This window comes from Anas acuta, chromosome 15, assembly GCF_963932015.1.
Source record: "Anas acuta chromosome 15, bAnaAcu1.1, whole genome shotgun sequence".
Lineage (NCBI taxonomy): Eukaryota > Metazoa > Chordata > Aves > Anseriformes > Anatidae > Anas > Anas acuta.
Window position 1 is genome coordinate 16273070 of NC_088993.1, and position 12989 is coordinate 16286058.

The 12989-nt window shown below is 46.0% G+C and overlaps 1 long non-coding RNA gene across 1 annotated transcript; it reads left to right on the forward strand.

Moving 5' to 3' along the window:
• The first annotated feature begins 1869 nt into the window (after positions 1–1869).
• On the forward strand, positions 1870–8724 carry LOC137864916 (uncharacterized). The gene is made up of 3 exons (XR_011101690.1): positions 1870–4638; positions 6604–7836; positions 8177–8724. It is a non-coding gene; the product is annotated as an uncharacterized lncRNA (long non-coding RNA).
• The last annotated feature ends 4265 nt before the right edge of the window (positions 8725–12989 follow it).

The window sequence follows — 12989 nt, forward strand, 5'->3', positions numbered from 1 at the left end:
GAGGAGAAAAAGTGAATGACCTTTTCACATAGTCATGCAGTTAATCAGGAAAACTGAAATGTTTGTCATGGAGTAATTCAGGAGATTTGTAAAAAAAATCTAGAAAGGAAATAACTCTGAAGATGGGTAGAAATTCCAGACTTATTTCTTAGAAACCTACATTGTTTTATCCTTTAAAAATTCAAAATTCTGCCAGTGACCTTCCACGCTATGGGACAGAGATCTCTTTCAAATCAAGGGGTTTTATTTTGTTTAAACCAAAGCAGCACCAAGACAACTGAGATATGTCCAGAAAGAGACAGGATGTGGGCTCTCCTCAGCCAGTTCCTGGCATTTTGTGACACCAGCTTTATCCCAAGGATAAAATCAAGCTGCAAAACTGAGGGAGGAATCAGAAAGCTTTGTAGCTCCCCTCCACATGAATCAGGCACAGGCTATAGCCGTGAAAATGCTCTCAGGCTTCTGTTTTTGTATTTCAAGAGCTGTAAACAAAATGCATTGTGCCAGCAAAACAACCCCGATCTGCAAATCATGCATTGCTCTTGGCTTCATTGCCAAAGGATGGGTTGATGGAGCAGAGAGCAGCAAAGAGGTGGAAAATTGTTACCCTTCGGCTTCCTGGGTGGAAGCCAGGCCCCCCAGAGGACGGAAAGTTGTCAGTGCCTCTGGCATAAAGTCCCCATTTGCCGGTCTGGGCTTTTTTAGGGGAGATCAGACAGGCAGGGTGGCAGAGCCACGGAGCAGCCCCAAGCGTTGAGAGCAGCTTGTAAAGGGGTTGATGAACGTCCCATTGTTTGTTCTGAGTGTTCAGGATGGTTGAAGATGTCTCCACAAAGCCGGGGGTGCCTCCAGGAGGAGAGTGGCTGCTCCTCTCTGTCTGCCTGCCAGGATGAGGCTTCCCGGCAGCCCAGGGAAAACAACGCAGTCCCTGGCAGTCATGGGGCTGTAATCAGCTCTTACTTAGCTGTAGCTGTGCGGATGTGGGCTGGAGCTTTCCTTCTTGTGTAGACATTTCCCCAAACCCTCCTGGACTTGCAGAGAGCATGGTGCAACCACACGGGGCACTTGAGTCAGCAGGACGCTGGTGGAGCTCAGTGCTGGCTGCCGGTTGTGGCAGCAATGTCTGGACCATGAATTGCTGCCCAAGTGATTCATGTCATGTCCATTTCAGAGAGAAAATGGAAAAGAGGGATAACAGGGTGGTTCTTCTTCAAAATAGCGTGCAGATTGTTTAAACCATGTTCAGAGATTGAGCAAAAAACAATGGGGTTTGTCCCAGACATGGAATGGCAGAAGGTGACAAAATCGTGGAGACTGAATTTAAGAGCTTCTCTTTATTTTTAAATGTTTGTAGTTTTTCCTCCCTTAACCAGCTCCTTTTGAGAGCCTGTTAACTGGTGAATCATTGCTAGAGGGAATTGACCCAGCCAGCGCTGAGTCAAGGCTGCTCAGCGGCCGGGGGGGAGGCAGGATGGGCAGAGCAGCAGGGCGAGGCTGCACATTGCATCCTAGCTGCCTTCCCTGAAGGAGAAGGCTGGGCAGAGGCTTCAGTAAGCGACGCAGGACTCTGGAGGGTTTGTGTTTTGGGACTGTTTCATTTGCTAGGCAAGAAAACGATCTGCAGCAGCATGAGCCCACCAGCACACCGAGCTGCCCGCTGCAGCCTCCAGCACGCCCAGGTGGCAGCGTCCACGGGGCTGAGAACTGCAGAGCAGGATCACACAGCGGATAAATTGAAATCCACCCAAGTCCTTGGCTGTATTTCCATTTCATACACTTAGCCCGTAATGATGGAGTGCCTTGTTCAGATACGGGCTCATGATTAAGCATTGCCTTTGGGCCTTGCAAATAGAAGATCATTTTTATGATTGCTGCAGTGTATGAGCTCTTCATAGGAGAGGCTTTTAAAATCCGAATGGGTTCAAGCGTGCAAGAGATTAATGTGGGGCTGCATGCATCTATCTCAGTCTGCAAAGTCCAATTTATTTTTGCGAAGGCCATTTGGGTTGTAAAACGGCGCTGTGCTTTCTGCGAAAGTCTGGGAGACTTTTTCTGCATGGTGGTCACTTGTCTGGAAACCTGGCAGTGGGTGACCATTAAAAGCTGATCCAAGTCTTTTGCCAAAAAACAGAGAGTCGGCAGGTCTGCTGCAGCGCTCACACAGCAAGCAGCTTTTTTACACTTCCAGCAGAGGATGCTTTGCTCGCTGCCTCTGGCACGGGGAGCAGTGCTGGCCCGGTGGAGGTGCAGGGCTGTGGGCTTCACATCAAGTGCTGGACCGAGGCACCAGTTGCTGAGAATATTCTCAGCACAACTTAATGAGTGCTTCATAGAAAAACCTATAAAGCCTTGTGTAAGCCTCTACTGGCTTCCATAAACCAGGAAGGAAGAGCTTTGCCTTCGTAGCCCAGCTTACGCTGAGTGATGGTAAAGCTGAGCGAGCGAGCTCATATGTTTAATTAATTTCAGATTATTGCTTCCTGCCTCGTGAGTCTAGAATGGAAACTTCTCCAGGATCTGTGCTCCCTCCCCTAAAACCTGTGCTGGGAAGGATTAAACCCCTCCATCCTCCCACACTCCTTGCTCTGCACCCCTCTGAGGTGGCTGTGCCAACACGATCTGGTCACTGGAGCTGTTACACGCTCAGTTTGCTTTACAGGCAAGAATGGCTTTTACAAGGTCTCCGTGTCTCCAGAGCTGATGATGCAAGCCCGTACGCAGCTGTCTCCTTCAATAAAATAAAGACTTAAAGTAGGCAAATCTGATGCTTTCCCCAGCCGATGACTGTGGCAGAGCTGGCAGGCACCCAGCCAACGCAGCGCAAATCCACGCCACTGATGCTGCACCCTGACCTCCCCGAACCTTGTCCTGGCCAGCCCCGGCACCCAGCACCCCCAGCCCTGGCACCCAGTGCCCCCAGCCCCGGCAGCATCCCCAAATCAGCACTGACACCGTGAGAGCTGGTCTGCCTTGTGTGAGCTCAGTCCTGAAGCATGAGGAGCCAGACTCCTTTCGGTTTGCAATCCTGCTAATGTGAGTAAATCTGTGGCATTATGTGGCCTTATTGCCCGTGTACTTCAAATATGGGCTCATTTCTCCCCAAGTCCCACCAAAATCCCTGGGAAGTGAGTACCTGAATGCTGGATCCAGCACCAGTTGGCACAGGAAGGTGCAGCCCCAGTGAAGCAATACGGGATTATTTCAGTGTCTTTCTTCTAGTGCTGTTCCTGCAATGTGACAACGGTGGCAATAACCCACATGCACCAAGAAAGTAGAAACACTTGGGAGTAACTTCATTTGGCAATGAAATTACATTTCCCAAGATTTTTTTTTATTATTATTATTATTTTTAAAGAAGTGGCCAGACAGAACGGCCTGATGAGCACAGCCCGGGATGCACAGACACATCTGTGAGGCAGAAAATGAGAGGATATTTGTTCTAAATTCACTGGTGTGTCACAACTGTCACCTCCTCCTGATTCCCTAGCGCTGCCCTGTGGCAGTACGTGGGTGCTGAAGGAGGGGAAAGCGTTGCAGTGCGTGTGAGGGAGCATCCTGCAGGAACACGAGCATCAAGCCTTTGTGATTATACACGCAGCCTCCTAATTCCCAGTTTGTGTCACAGCACAAGATGTGTGTATGCACTCGGAGGTAAATACATTCCATAGCTTTTCCCCTAAACCAGCATTTAAATTAAAAAAAAATAGGCCTCCCACCACTAAACAGCCTATGTTTAAATGCTTTGCATCTGCTCCAAAATTCCAGCTGACAGTTTAATCAAAGCTCTTACAAATATATTTCCCGCTGCTGGTTGCCAGCTCTGATTACTGTCATGTTCTTCTTGTAGCTTGTCACACGCTGCAACGAGCTGAAAGTTTGGTGGGAAACATCTGCTTTGGTCCCTGTTCGCTGCCCTGTGATGCTCAGCCTGATGCAGACCCCCTGTGACAGTAAGGGAAGCCGGGCTAATGACGGGAGGGCTCTGGAGCTCGGTATGGAATGAGGCGATAGAGCAAACAAACAGACCACTCATGCTAATGGCCTCATTAGGTGTCTCTTTGGAATAGAAAGATGCTAGGTGTAAAAATGTTTAAGAATGCTTTTTTTCTTTTCTTTCTTTTTTTTCTTTTTTTCTGAAATGTGTGAAAAATCAAGCCAAAAAATGCCAAAAGGACCGTCTCTTGAATATTGTTCGCATTGCCATAGAACTGCAAACGTGTCCTGAAGGTCAGGTACAATAAAAGGGTGTTTTACAGCAAAGAAACTGGCTGGCAACCAGGGACTGAGTGCAGGCTGCAATTATTTTAGGTGACCTTGTCTGACCAGCTGCTGTGAGACTGATTGAGCATCTTCCAGCCACGGAGGAAGAAATAAACTGAGGGGGAACCAAAAAAAATTAAGGAGAAACATGAAAACACCTGAAAACCTGTGAGGACCATGCTGCCTCCTGCTTGCAGCCCTTTCTGCTCGTTGTACACCCCTCTGACCTTCTGCAGGTGCTGGCTGGGGCTGGAGGCACTGCTCGTCCTGAGCTCCTGCAATGCCCAGTGCTGCCCTTGCATCAGCTTCAGCCTTGGGGTGCAGAAATCCCACCTGGAGGGACTTGGCTCCATCATTAATGCTTTGCCCTTTAAAATGGTACTCTAAAATATATATATTTAAAAATTATTTTTAAATTTTGTATTTTTATTTTATTTAAATATATATATATATATATTTAATGATCAGCTCTTGCCACTGTGCGAGACCCTGCCCTGGGGGGGCTGCAGAAGATGGGGAGTCTCATGAGGGATCACCCTGGTGTCCCCCATCTTCTGCAAAAACCCAGGGAAGTGTAATTTACAGTGTAAAAAAGCCATAATCAATAAGCGTGAGACCTTAGCCACGGCAGTGAAGGAAGATCTATTGAGCTGTTGGAGGCTAAAACCTTTTTCTTCTGCCATACATTGTATTTAGGAGATCAAAATGCTCAGTGCGTTGAAAGCAGATTAAGGAAATTAATGAAAAGGGAAAAGCAGCCCAAACCAATCTTTCCCTTTTCAGAGAAAGCAGATAGTCACGGTGCTGCTTTCATTAACATTAATGTCAGTTAATGCTTTTAATTGTTCTCTTCTGACATTTCAATTATATGTTTTACGTAAATAAATGTCAGCTTTGGGATTGTCCAGGATAGGATTTTTGCAGAGGCTGTCTGCAAATCCCCATTAGTTGCCGTGCTGATGTAGCAGCTCCCTTTCCATCTCTGTGCCCTGAGAGTTGGGTTTTACCGGAGGGAGGGAGGCCGTTGTTTCCTTCAAGGTTCAAAACACTCCATTTGAAAGGAAAAAGAAGCCTTTTTTTAAAAATCAAAACCACACTTTTCATAGATTGACATGGTAAGTGCATGAAAGCTAAGAATCTTCGTGCTGATGCAAGTGTGTTTTAAATAAACAATGTTTTTCCTTGGAAAATGGCTTCATGGGAAACAAAGAAAGCTGGAGCTGGACTGTTACCCCAAGTCTGAACCAAATAATTCTTGCGGCTCTGGGAAATTTAAACTCTAAAATGGGAGCAGTGCTTCCCGAGGTGTTTGACCCTTGCTCCCTGCTCCCTAACGGCTGGCTGAAATGAGGGATTCAGAAATTACTTTTTATGGTGATGAATGCTCAGCTCCATTTATGCCTAAAATAATCACTGTCCCAACTTGGGGAGACGCAGCAGCAGAGATGTGACTTCTCCCCTGTCACTTGGCCTGCTCTTTGGACACCTTTCAGGGCTGGTACCACTCAAGGGTGGTACAAATCTTCCTCTCCAGAGGAAGATTTCTGGGCATTTTGCTAAGATTTGAGGCCACCTGGGTGTCTGCTGGGGCACCGCCAGCCCCAGCTGATGCTCCTGTGCAGGCAAGAATTTAACAGAAGCTCACCAAAAGCTCAGAAGCTCCCCATTACTTGCACTCCTGGGATGAGATTGGCCAAAACTGGGAGTGAGACACCTGCTGCACAAGGCTGTTCACTCACGTTTCAACCATTCTGCATTGGCATCTCCCCGCTTGTCCTGAGGGGCCGGGTTGGATGAGGGACGCATCCTGCTCTCAGCCCTGCTCACAGCCCAGCTGGCACACAGGAGGAGCTTTGCTGTGGTCACCCTCACAGAAAGCTCTGCTGAAGTAAAATATCCATCTGCAAACATAAACCTGTGCACAGTCGAGCCCCAGGGGTGTCCCGGCCCTCTGGTACTCCCCGAGGGATGCTGAAGAGCTGCAATGTGAGTGCGTTCACCCTGCCCGGGACAAAGCTGCTCCTGGATTAGCCCTCCTTAAACACACCCTGTTTAGCAATAGTTGTTCAGGAGCAGAGAAACCAGCATCCACCGACATGTCCTGTGGCAACGGCTCCAGTTTTCTACTTTAATCCCTGAATTGCCACACTGAAATCCACTCAACTCATCCACAGTGCTTGGGTTAAGGAAAAAAAAAACACACTAAACTTGATGAAGGGGAAAGAAAAGCCCACAAGCTGTTTTAATGCAGGAAAAGGAATATGATCTGTCAGAAAGATTATTTTTACAAATTGTTTGTCTGGTTATGACGCTGAACAAGAGTTACATTTTTCTCCCTGACAGCTCATCACGCAGCGAGCGCTGAGCCGAGGAGCTCCTCACCGGCACAGAGCAGCTGCGATGCCGTTATCCTGCTTTACCCACTCGTGTTGCACACAGTCCTGCTGGATGAAGAGGTGTTAAGTTGAAGGAAAAACAAACCCAAGAACCACTTGCAAGTCCAGCTATGTTTTTTCTTCCTGTGCATTTTTTATACATAAAGAAAAGAGCAACCTTACAGCTTGAAAAGATCCCAGGATATTTTTTTTTTAATTATTTTTGTTATCTTTTTTTCAACGAGCACTCTCCAATATTTTTCTGGGTTGAAACAGGGAAAACATCATACAAAATTTTGCCCCACCTGTTCTGGGATATGCAAAGCTCCAGCCCTGTCCCATGTCTCCTGCTGCCAGCAGAGGGATGGTGGGACCGCGGAGTGGGAAATTGGGTCCTTTAATTAATGATGAGGAGAGAGAGGAGGAAAAATGGGAAGGGGAAAAAGCCATCCAAGCACATTTATCATCCCTTGCTGTTATGAGACTTTTTTTATGGTGTATTTGCCTAAATGAAATGAAAGTCTGGGGAGGAAATATATTGCTTTACAAGTCAAGCGAGACATACTGTGGGGCCTGCGCTGAAACGCTCAGCTTTGTTTACTGATCCTGATCCTTTCTGACCCCCCTACTTAAAAAATAATGCCTGGTAATTTTCAAGATGGAAATATTTCCTCTGGAAAAAGTCAGACCAAGACCTCCAGACTTCCCTCAGTGTTTCCTCTGCACTCGCTCACAGCTCTCTGCTTGCCTGGGGAGCTGCAGCCCTCTTCAATTTAGCAGAAATTACCCAACCTCCCTATCTCGGCTCCCCAGATCATCCTTTGGTTCAAGAAACAGGTGGATTTTCTTATCACTGGTTAAAAAGGCCCCTGGGTGCATTAGCAGAGGAATAGCACTGGAAATGTCTCCGTTTTTTTTTCCCCCTGGCTTTTTTACAGGTCTGGCAGTGGCCCTGGAGTGGATCAAATGAAGTCTCCCCCTGGATGTTGATGGGGACTGACGTGATCGCAACTTCCAGAGCTGGATTGGGCCCTCAGGACTCAGGCTCTCAGGGGCGTTTAGCAGCAGTGAGTGAAATGATGATGGGTGCTGGCTCCCCACTAGCCCCCAGCACCCAGGTTCATGCCCCAGGGCCAGCAGCAGCCCCAAAGCCCTGCAGCCCCTGCTCCCATGGGAGTTGGCTTCGACCCCAAGCTCAGAAGTAAGGATTTATCTAAATGTGTTTTTTCTTTTTTTTTTTTTTAAAAAAAAAAAAAGAATAAAGAAAAAGAAAAAGACATAGGCTTGCAAACATCTCTGAATGGCATAATGGCATGTAATTTGCCAGAGTTTTCAAAGCAGTGTTACAATGCCTATCTTAATTGTGAAAAATTACTTCAAAATGAGTGGGTGTGAAAGGAATTGATTGAAACAGCACAGCATTGCCACTTTCCAAATCTCTTTAAATCAGGGACTTTTTCTCTAAAGTTTTGGGTCTTGTGAGGTTTTCCCTCCACAGACTGTCCCCTGGAGTTTCTTTCCTCTTCTGTTCCCATTCACAGGTGAGCAGCCACTCACAGGGCATGGGTTCCTCTGCACACTCCTGGGCTCAGCCCTCCTACTTGGGGCAAAAATCCCCAGAACTACACAGTTCCCCAGGTGATGAAGCCGCCTGCCACCCAATTTGCCATCCCACAGTGTTTTTACTGATTTTAGTTGAAGATCATTCCAATCTGTCCCTAAAACCTGAGCCTCTCCTAGCATTCTGCAGCATTTTGAGATGAAACGAAGCGCATCAAAGCACTGACGCCTGCTACCAGCAAACCTCGTGGAGCATCTCCCGAGGGCTGTGGGCCAGCAGAGTGTGGCCGGGTTGATCAGGACATCTGATCTGCTCTGGGCAGGTGGCCGAGCAAAGACTGCATCCTGCCCAGCCAAATCTGGCCACGGGAGCTTCCAGGAGACAGGGCAGAGGGGCAGCATCCTTCAAACTGAAAGAGCCAGATCCAGTAGGCACCATCTGTAATAAGGTTTTGTACTAAAAAATTTTTTTTGCACTAAATGCAGCTATCAGGCCACAGCACTTTGCTTTCTGGAGTAAAGTGGAGAATTGATTTTTCTTAACTGCCCAGGTGCCGATTTTCACTGAACTTAAGACTTTCCAACTGTGTTTTATGGAATGATTAGGAAGCCAAACCACACACAGGCTTGCAGGCTGTGCTCTCAGAGCCAGTACCAGCATGATGCCTTTGGGACTTGCAGCCCCTGCAGGTGATGGGCACTGCAGCGACTTCCCCGTCCCAAGGTTCCTCCCAGCCCTGTTTGCAATCTGCCAGCCACGTATACATAAATATTCTGACTTCTGGAGCCTTGCAATATGCTGGCATTTCTGCAAGCCCGTCAGTGGCAAGAGGTTAACTCCCCGGCTGGAAAGATGCTCATAACAAGGCAGTGATGATCCGAAGGAGCCTGAGGAGCATCACAGTGTCGGTGTGTGGCCCAAAGGGAGGTGTTTGCCTCTTTTCAGCTTTTCTCACCAAACTGTTTCTGTTCCCTCCCTGTCGGAGGTGACAGTTGCTTTCCCAGCCATCCACCCGGGGAGCTGCGGTGTCAAACCCTCTGATTGAATTAGCGTGGGTAATTTATATGGAGGTAAAATGGAATGAAAAGTAAAGTAACCAGAAATGAGATTATTTTTCAAGGTACATTTAACTTACTGTGACATTTGAGAGCATGAACCTTTAACAGAAACAAGCAAGGCCCATTTGTCTGAGAGTTTAAATATTTAATTCCCAGGAAGACAGGCGCAATTTTTCAGATTGTAATAATTATTTTAGACTTGATCAGCAAGAGAGAGAGGCTTTGAGCTGGCATAATAAAAAAGTCTAACAGGACAAGTAATGACAAATTGGCCGTGTGCTGGAAAGCCCTGCACAACCACAGGGCAAGCAGCTCCAGGGGGTGGCCGGGATAGGGCTCTGGGGACCGGGGCTCTCCTGCTCCTTCTGCTGATCACCAGTTTCGCAGCCACAGGCAAATCAGGCCATCTGGTTGCTTCCCTTTCCTGCTTTCCTTTCATTCAGGGCATGAATTCTTTGCAGCAAAGTCTGCAAAGCCTGCAGGAGCCCTTTCCCATGCATCAGAGCCATCTTTGAGCCTTTCATTCAGCCTCTGGTTTCCCAGTGTAGCAAAGCCAGGCACCCAGGGGCAAAGCATTTAATCAAATTGATTTTAATTGCCCTGTACTGGCCAGCTTAAGTCTGAAGTGGGTGCATGCAGACTTCCCCTTCTAATCCCTAACCCTTTGATGATGCTGCCACAGTGCAACCCAAGGGTGTTCAGCACAGCTCTGTCTTCCTCTTTGTCACCCCCCACGCTTCTTCAAGGGAGATTTATATAGATAATATTACTTTGAGTAATTAGGAATAGGAATTAAGTTTGAATAAATGAACTGTCTGCAGTTATTCTCCCTGCTCTCACACCGAGCCTGAATGCTAATCTGAACATGGTTTTTCTTCCTCATAATGAAAAGAAAAAATGTTTTCTTATTGCAATGCCTTAATCCAGATTTCTGGGCCTGCACATCGCTGAGCAGAGCTTGTTGCACAGGGTCCGCTGACATGCAGCTTTGTGTCTGAGCATCACAGGGAACAGATCCGAAGTACACAGCAGACACCCAACTGGAGAAAAAGAGAAGGGAAGGAGACAGCAGAACAGAGGAATTTTAGAGCTTCTGAGGAAAGAGAAAGTGCATTAATAAATTAAGGTTAAACACCATGAATGAATGAGTGTGTTTTCTTTGGATAAAAACAGTCATTTTATCTCTACATCTATCACATAGAATCAATTGTTCCTTCCACACTAAATGTGATCCTACTCAACTTCACTTTGTCCTTTGATCAGTTAAACCCAAGAGCTAAATTAAACCACTGAATTGCACAAGGGAAATTTTAGGACTCATTTGAAAAATAATCAGTGTGAGTTTAACTGTGGTCACTACTCCTTCTGGCTTCCCTGGTGTGCTCCTGTGTGAGCACAACTTCAAAATGAGTTGCTCCCTCATATCAGCACCCAACTATGGGGAACACAGAGACAACCCAACAGATCTGCCTGTGGGGTTTTGCACTACAATGTGGAAAACCCAAAGGGGCTGGGGTGGGAGAATCAGCACCACAGGTTGCTGCTGCCCCAGGAAAATATTTTTACCAACCCCCTGGGTTTGTAAAAAGATCTGAACCAAATGGTATTGTCAGGGACCTAAGCCGGACAGCCCTTTGAGACAGTAATAATTATTATGACCTGCTTAAATAGGGCCATCTCTTACGCATATAGAACAGGACACCTGCAGCAGTTGGAAAGTAATTGTAGCTTTTTTCCTTGACAGGCAGCTAGAATTAATTCCGCTGCAACAGCAACGACAGCAATCTGAATATGTATACAAAATAATCCATTCCATCAGACAAATGATTAGAGCAAAGGCCACCATGTTTTTCACTTTCTAAAATGTTAATAAAACTCACTTAGCAGGAAGATCATCTTTATGTTTTATTAATTGCCACCTCTTAATTATTTTACTTCTAATTTCTTTCTCGAATAGTCCAGAGAAGTGTTATTTAACGCGCTGAGTTTATTTGTGGTTTCTTTGTGAACATTTCCAGGCAGCTGCTGAAAAACAAGTACACTGAATAGAGTGAGCAAAAGGGTCAGTCAAATATAAAGAACAATAGAACAGAGAAGTGAAGAGAATCAAAAATCCAGGGAAATTTTAGTCCGTATGCAATAATGAGGGTTTCTGTTTTAACATGATAAAACAACTCTTTTTGGGGTTAACATTGGGAATTCAGGACAAAAATCATACATCCAGCAGTAGCTAGCAAGAGCTCTGTATTGGGAAAGGACAGTTAAAACCAAAACACAGAAGTTTCTGTTGGGAAACATCAGCAGCCCTTGTCAGCAAGGGGATCCCAGCAGATCTGTCCCAGGGCTGAGCTGTTGGTGCTTTGGGCTCAGCCCCCTCAGATACAGGGCACAGACAGGGGTCACGATGCAGAAATAGGGGTGGAAAACCCCAGGAGCTTTCTTTCTGGTGCACAAATCTGGCATCTTCCAGCCCCGTACCCCCCAGATCAGACAGCTCAGGTATGGGCTGTGCAGGATACACTGGAAACTGGAAGGGAGACAGAAAATTCATTTCTTGGGCTTTTCTAGGAGTGGAGACAAGCGGTGTCTTTATGACACCCACATGCTTATTGGTACTGCACATCTCCAGCCCCATCACTCCACCACGTACCAGCTATCTGTTACAAGATCACTCAGTTATTCGCATCCTATTTGATTTACGACCCACTGAAGTCAAGGGAAAGACCTGCCTTCGATTTTAGTGATTTTAGGATAAGCTCCTAATTTCACGCTTTGTCCGAGAAGCAGATAAAATAGATTTGAGAAAGGCTTTTTCCTTTGAAAATTAATCTTCTTTAAACTACTTCAAGACGCAGAATTATTTCTAAAATGTCCCATAATAGAAATAACTGGTATACTTGAAATAAATAGATTTTACAGTAATCAAATTCTTTAGCCTGGCTTTTTATCCTGTTTATTGCCCTGTGAACTCCTCCATCATAAACAGCAGCTCTTACAAATACAGAAATAAGTCACTGTCAGCGAGCTCAGAGGAGCTGAAAGATTTGCTGTAATCATACAACCAGTGCTTAGCGTCCCCTGAATATCACTGTATCTTCCATGTATTTATCTGATTCAATTACAAGGTGCACCGAGGAATTGAAAATATCTTCCAAACACATTTGTGTGAGAGTGCCAAAATGCTCAGTAGTCCCCAGTTCTCCTGAAAGGCCGGGGTACAGAGACACCATGGAGGTGGGGTGAGTTCCACATCTGCCAGGTATCCTGTGGCGTTTGAACGGGTTTATTTAAAAAAAAAAAAAAAAAAAAAAAAAAAAAGGTAATAATAATTAATAGTTGTCATCACATGCAATTTGCCAAGAGAAAATGCGTGGTGGGAAGAAGCAGTGTCCAGACATCCCATCTTGAAAAACTCCCAAGAGAGAAAATGTGACTGACCTGCCAAGCAGCCAGCCTAGTACCTGGGGAAAGAGGCTCCTTGGGTTGTATGTTTTTCTTGCTGAATTCAATTTCCAATGTGAAATAGAAGTAATTTTCTGGGGAAATAAAAATAAAAGTCAATATCAACACAGCTTGTAAGCCAAACCAAAACTAGAAAGTTTGGTGATTCAATTTCATAAAAACTTAGGATAATTCATGTTTATCTTCTCTCAGGTGTCAGGTAGGAAATCACCTGGAAATACTAAAAGGTCCTTGGGGAAATAGGAAATCTACTTTCCTTTCTCTGGTAGCTAC